Raw genomic sequence first — 5,000 nt, forward strand, 5'->3', positions numbered from 1 at the left:
GAATAGTGGAATTCCACCATGATAGAAGATGGAAGAGTGGAATTCCGCCATGGTAGAAGGTGGAAGAGTGGAATTCCGCCATGATAGGAGATGGAATAGTGGAATTCCGTCATAATAGAAGATGGAAGAGTGGAATTCCGCCGTAATAGAAGATGGAAGAGTGGAATTCCTCCGTGATAGAAGATGGAAGAGTGGAATTCCTCCGTGATAGAAGATGGAAGAGTGGAATTCCTCCGTGATAGAAGATGGAAGAGTGGAATTCCTCCGTGATAGAAGATGGAAGAGTGGAATTCCTCCGTGATAGAAGATGGAAGAGTGGAATTCCTCCGTGATGGAAGAATGGGAAGAGTGGAATTTCCTCCGTGGATAGAAGATGGAGAGTGGAATTCCTCCGTGATAGAAGATGGAAGAGTGGAATTCCTCCGTGATAGAAGATGGAAGAGTGGAATTCCTCCGTGATAGAAGATGGAAGAGTGGAATTCCTCCGTGATAGAAGATGGAAGAGTGGAATTCCTCCGTGATAGAAGATGGAAGAGTGGAATTCCGCCATGATAGAAGATGGAAGAGTGGAATTCCGCCATGATAGAAGATGGAAGAGTGGAATTCCACCGTAATAGAAGATGGAATAGTGGAATTCCGCCATGATAGAAGATGGAAGAGTGGAAAAAAAAAAAAAAAAAAAAAAAAAAAAAAAAAAAAAAAAAAAAAGAAAATAAAAAAAAAAAAAAAAAAGAAACAAATAATGAAAAAAAAAAAAAAAATAAAAAAAAAAAAAAAAAAAAAAAAAAAAAAAAAAAAAAAAAAAAAAAAATAGAAAGAGAGAAATAAAAAAAAAATTCCGCCATGATAGAAGATGGAATTCGCAGTAATTGAAGATGGAAGATGGAATTCCGAATTGATAGGAAGATCGAAGAGTGCGGAATGTCCGAACCATATAAAGAAATGAAGAGTGGAATTCCGCCGTAATAGCCCGACCCCCCCCAAGATGGAAGAGTGGAATTCCGCCATGATAGAAGATGGAAGAGTGGAATTCCGCCATGATAGAAGATGGAAGAGTGGAATCCGCATATAGAAGATGGAAAGTGGAATTCCACCATATCAGAAGATTGGAATAGTGGAATTCGCCTTAATAGAAGATGGAAGAGTGGAATTCGCCATGGATAGAAGATGGAAGATGGACTTCCGCATGCTAGAAGATTGGAAGAGTGGAATTCGCCGTAATAGGAGATGGAGAGTGGGAATAACCCGTAATAGAAGATGGAAGAGGGGAATTCCGCCGTAATAGAAGATGGAAGAGTGGAATTCCGCCATGATAGAAGATGGAAGAGTGGGATTCCGCCATGATAGAAGGTGGAAGAGTGGGATTCCGCCATGATAGAAGGTGGAAGAGTGGGATTCCGCCATGATAGAAGGTGGAAGAGTGGAATTCCGCCGTAATAGAAGATGGAAGAGTGGAATTCCACCGTAATAGAAGATGGAAGAGGGGAATTCCGCCGTAATAGAAGATGGAAGAGTGGAATTCCGCCATTGATAGAATGATGCGAAGAGTGGAATTTTTTTATTCCGGGCCCGTAATAGAAGAGGGAAGAGTGGAATTACACGTAATAGATCGATGGCGAGGGGGGAGAATTCGCGTAATAGAGATGGAAGAGTGGAATTCGCCATGATAGAAGAAGGAAAGAGTGGTTTTCCGCCATGATAGAAGGTGGAAGAGTGGATTTCCGCCATGATAGAAAAGTGGAAGAGTGGGATTCCGCCATGAGAGAAGGTGGAAGAGTGGAATTCCGCGTAATAATAGGGAAGATGTGGAGAAGAGCGGAATTCCACCGTAAAGAAGATGGAAGAGGGGAATTCGGCCGTAATAGAAGATGGTAGAGTGGAATTCCTCCGTGATAGACGATGGAAAGAGTGGAAATTCCGCCGTTAATAGGAAGATGATCACGGAGTGGAATTCCGCCATGATAGAAGATGGAAGAGTGGGATTTCCGCCGTAATAGAAGATGGAAGAGTGGGATTCCGCCATGATAGAAGATGGAAGAGTGGAATTCCGCCATGATAGAAGATGGAATAGTGGAATTCCGCCGTAATAGAAGATGGAATAGTGGAATTCCGCCATGATAGGAGATGGAATAGTGGAATTCCGCCATGATAGAAGAGGGAATAGTGGAATTCCGCCGTAATAGAAGATGGAATAGTGGAATTCCGCCATGATAGAAGAAGGAATAGTGGAATTCCGCCATGATAGAAGATGGAATAGTGGAATTCCACCATGATAGAAGGTAGAATAGTGGAATTCCGCCATGATAGGAGATGGAATAGTGGAATTCCGCCATGATAGAAGAGGGAATAGTGGAATTCCGCCGTAATAGAAGATGGAAGAGGGGAATTCCGCCGTAATAGAAGATGGAAGAGTGGAATTCCACCGTAATAGAAGATGGAAGAGGGGAATTCCGCTCAGATAGAAGGTGCAGAGGGACTTCCCCAGGATAGAAGGTGAAGAGTGGGATTTCCCGGCCTGATAGAAGGTGAAGAGGGGAATTCCGCCGTAATAGAAGATGGAAGAGTGGAATTCCACCTGTAATGAAGATGTAGAGGGAATTCGCGTAATAGAGACTGGAAAGTGGAAATGTCCGCCATGATAAATGGAAGAGTGAATCGCCTAAAAGAAGAAATGCGACGGTGTATGTCCACTAACGGAATAGAAGAGAAGAGAATGCCGCCGTAATAGAAGTGGAAAAAGTGGACATTACGCCATGATAGAAGATGGAAGAGTGGAATGCCGGCGCCTTTGATAGAAGGGACAGTGGGATTCCGCCATGATAGAAGGTGGAAGAGTGGGATTCCGCCATGATAGAAGGTGGAAGAGTGGGATTCCGCCATGATAGAAGATGGAAGAGTGGAATTCCGCCGTAATAGAAGATGGAAGAGTGGAATTCCGCCATGATAGAAGATGGAAGAGTGGCAACTTCCCCGGGATAGTAGTGAAGAGGGAATCCTCCGCCGTTAATTGAAGATGGAAGAGTGAATTCCGCATGATAGATGCAGAAGAGTGGGAATCCGCCGTAATATGAAGAATGACGAGTGGATTCTCCGCCATGTGAGAAGATGGTAATGAAATTCCCGCCATGATAGAAGAGAATATGGATATTCCCCGTAATAAAAGACTAATCAGGAGTCGCCATAGAGAGATGTAATAGCTGAATTCGCGCCATGATAGAAGAGGGTATAGGGAATCCGCGTAATAGAAGATTGAATAGTGGAATTCCGTCCGCATGATAGAAAAACGATATGCGCAATTCCGCCATGATTGAAATGCAATGTGGAATTCCAACCATGCATAGAAGCTAGAATAGGTGGAAATTCCGCCTGATGTGATGAATAGTGAAGTCGCCAGATAGAATGAATAGTGAATTCCGCTAATCCCTAGAAGATGAAGACAGGGTAATTCCGCCGTAATAGAAGATGGAAGAGTGGAATTCCACGTACTAGAAGAGGAAGTGGGGGAATGCCGCCGTAATAGAAGATGGAAGGTTGGAATTCCGCCATGATAGATGATGGAGAGTGGGATTCCGCCATGGATAAGAAGGTGGAGAGGGGGATTCCGCAATGATAGAAGGTTGGAAGAGTGGGATCCGCCTTGATAGAAGATGAAGAGGGAATTCCGCCGTAAAAGAGATGGAAAGAGTGGAATTCGACATGATCCCCTCCCCCAGCCATGATAGAAGATGAAGAGTGTAAATGCCGTAATAGAGATGGAAGAGTGGGATTCCGCCATGATAGAAGATGGAAGAGTGGAATTCCGCCGTAATAGAAGGTGGAAGAGTGGAATTTCCCCATATAGAAATTGAAAGTGGGATTCCCGCCATTATAGAAGCGTGAAGAGCTGGATCTCTCTCCCCGCCATGATAGAAGATGGAAGAGTGGAATTCCGCCGTAATAGAAGATGGAAGAGTGGAATTCCACCGTAATAGAAGATGGAAGAGGGGAATTCCGCCGTAATAGAAGATGGAAGAGTGGAATTCCGCCATGATAGAAGATGGAAGAGTGGAATTCCGCCGTAATAGAAGATGGAAGAGTGGAATTCCGCCATGATAGAAGATGGAAGAGGGGAATTCCACCGTAATAGAAGATGGAAGAGTGGAATTCCGCCGTAATAGAAGATGGAAGAGTGGAATTCCACCGTAATAGAAGATGGAAGAGGGGAATTCCGCCGTAATAGAAGATGGAATAGTGGAATTCCACCGTAATATAAGATGGAAGAGGAATTCCCCGTAAAGAATTGAAGAGGAATTCGCCATGATAGAAGCATGGAAGAGTGGAATTCACAGTAATAGAAAATGAAAGTGGAATTCCGCCATGATAAGAAGATGAAAGAGAATCTCTCCGTATACAGATGAAAGTGAATTCCCGCCGTATAGAAATGAAGAGTCCGAACTTGCGAGCACCGTAATAGAAGATGGAAGAGGGGAATTCCGCCGTAATAGAAGATGGAAGAGTGGAATTCCGCCATGATAGAAGATGGAAGAGTGGAATTCCGCCATGATAGAAGATGGAAGAGTGGGATTCCGCCATGATAGAAGGTGGAAGAGTGGGATTCCGCCATGCTAGAAGGTGGAAGAGTGGAATTCCACCGTAATAGAAGATGGAAGAGGGGAATTCCGCCGTAATAGAAGATGGAATAGTGGAATTCCGCCATGATAGAAGATGGAAGAGTGGGATTCCGCCATGATAGAAGGTGGAAGAGTGGAATTCCGCCATGATAGAAGATCGAATAGTGGAATTCCGCATTGGTGTGGATGGCTGTCATACTTTCCTGACATGAAGTCGTACCCCTGTCCGTCCTCAAGTGTTAGCCCGAGAGTGAGTAATCTAACTTCGCTGGATTTATTCAAGAATGAGTAGATGAGTAAAGCCTATGGAGTTTGTGTGGTCTAAGTTTGATGGTCCTTTTGGTGAGTCGTGTGATCTATGTTGGTTTAGTGATGCATCTTCGTGATAAC

The 5,000-nt window shown here is 43.9% G+C and overlaps 1 protein-coding gene across 1 annotated transcript in view; it reads right to left on the bottom strand.

Moving 5' to 3' along the window:
- LOC122260231 (trypsin-1) overlaps window positions 1-5,000 on the bottom strand; it is a 12,753-nt gene that overhangs the window by 5,326 nt on the left and 2,427 nt on the right. The gene's annotated exons all lie outside the window — the stretch shown is intronic.

Source organism: Penaeus japonicus, unplaced genomic scaffold (assembly GCF_977035675.1).
Source record: "Penaeus japonicus unplaced genomic scaffold, GWHDUDI00000001_assembly GWHDUDI00000003, whole genome shotgun sequence".
Classification (NCBI taxonomy): Eukaryota; Metazoa; Arthropoda; class Malacostraca; order Decapoda; family Penaeidae; genus Penaeus; species Penaeus japonicus.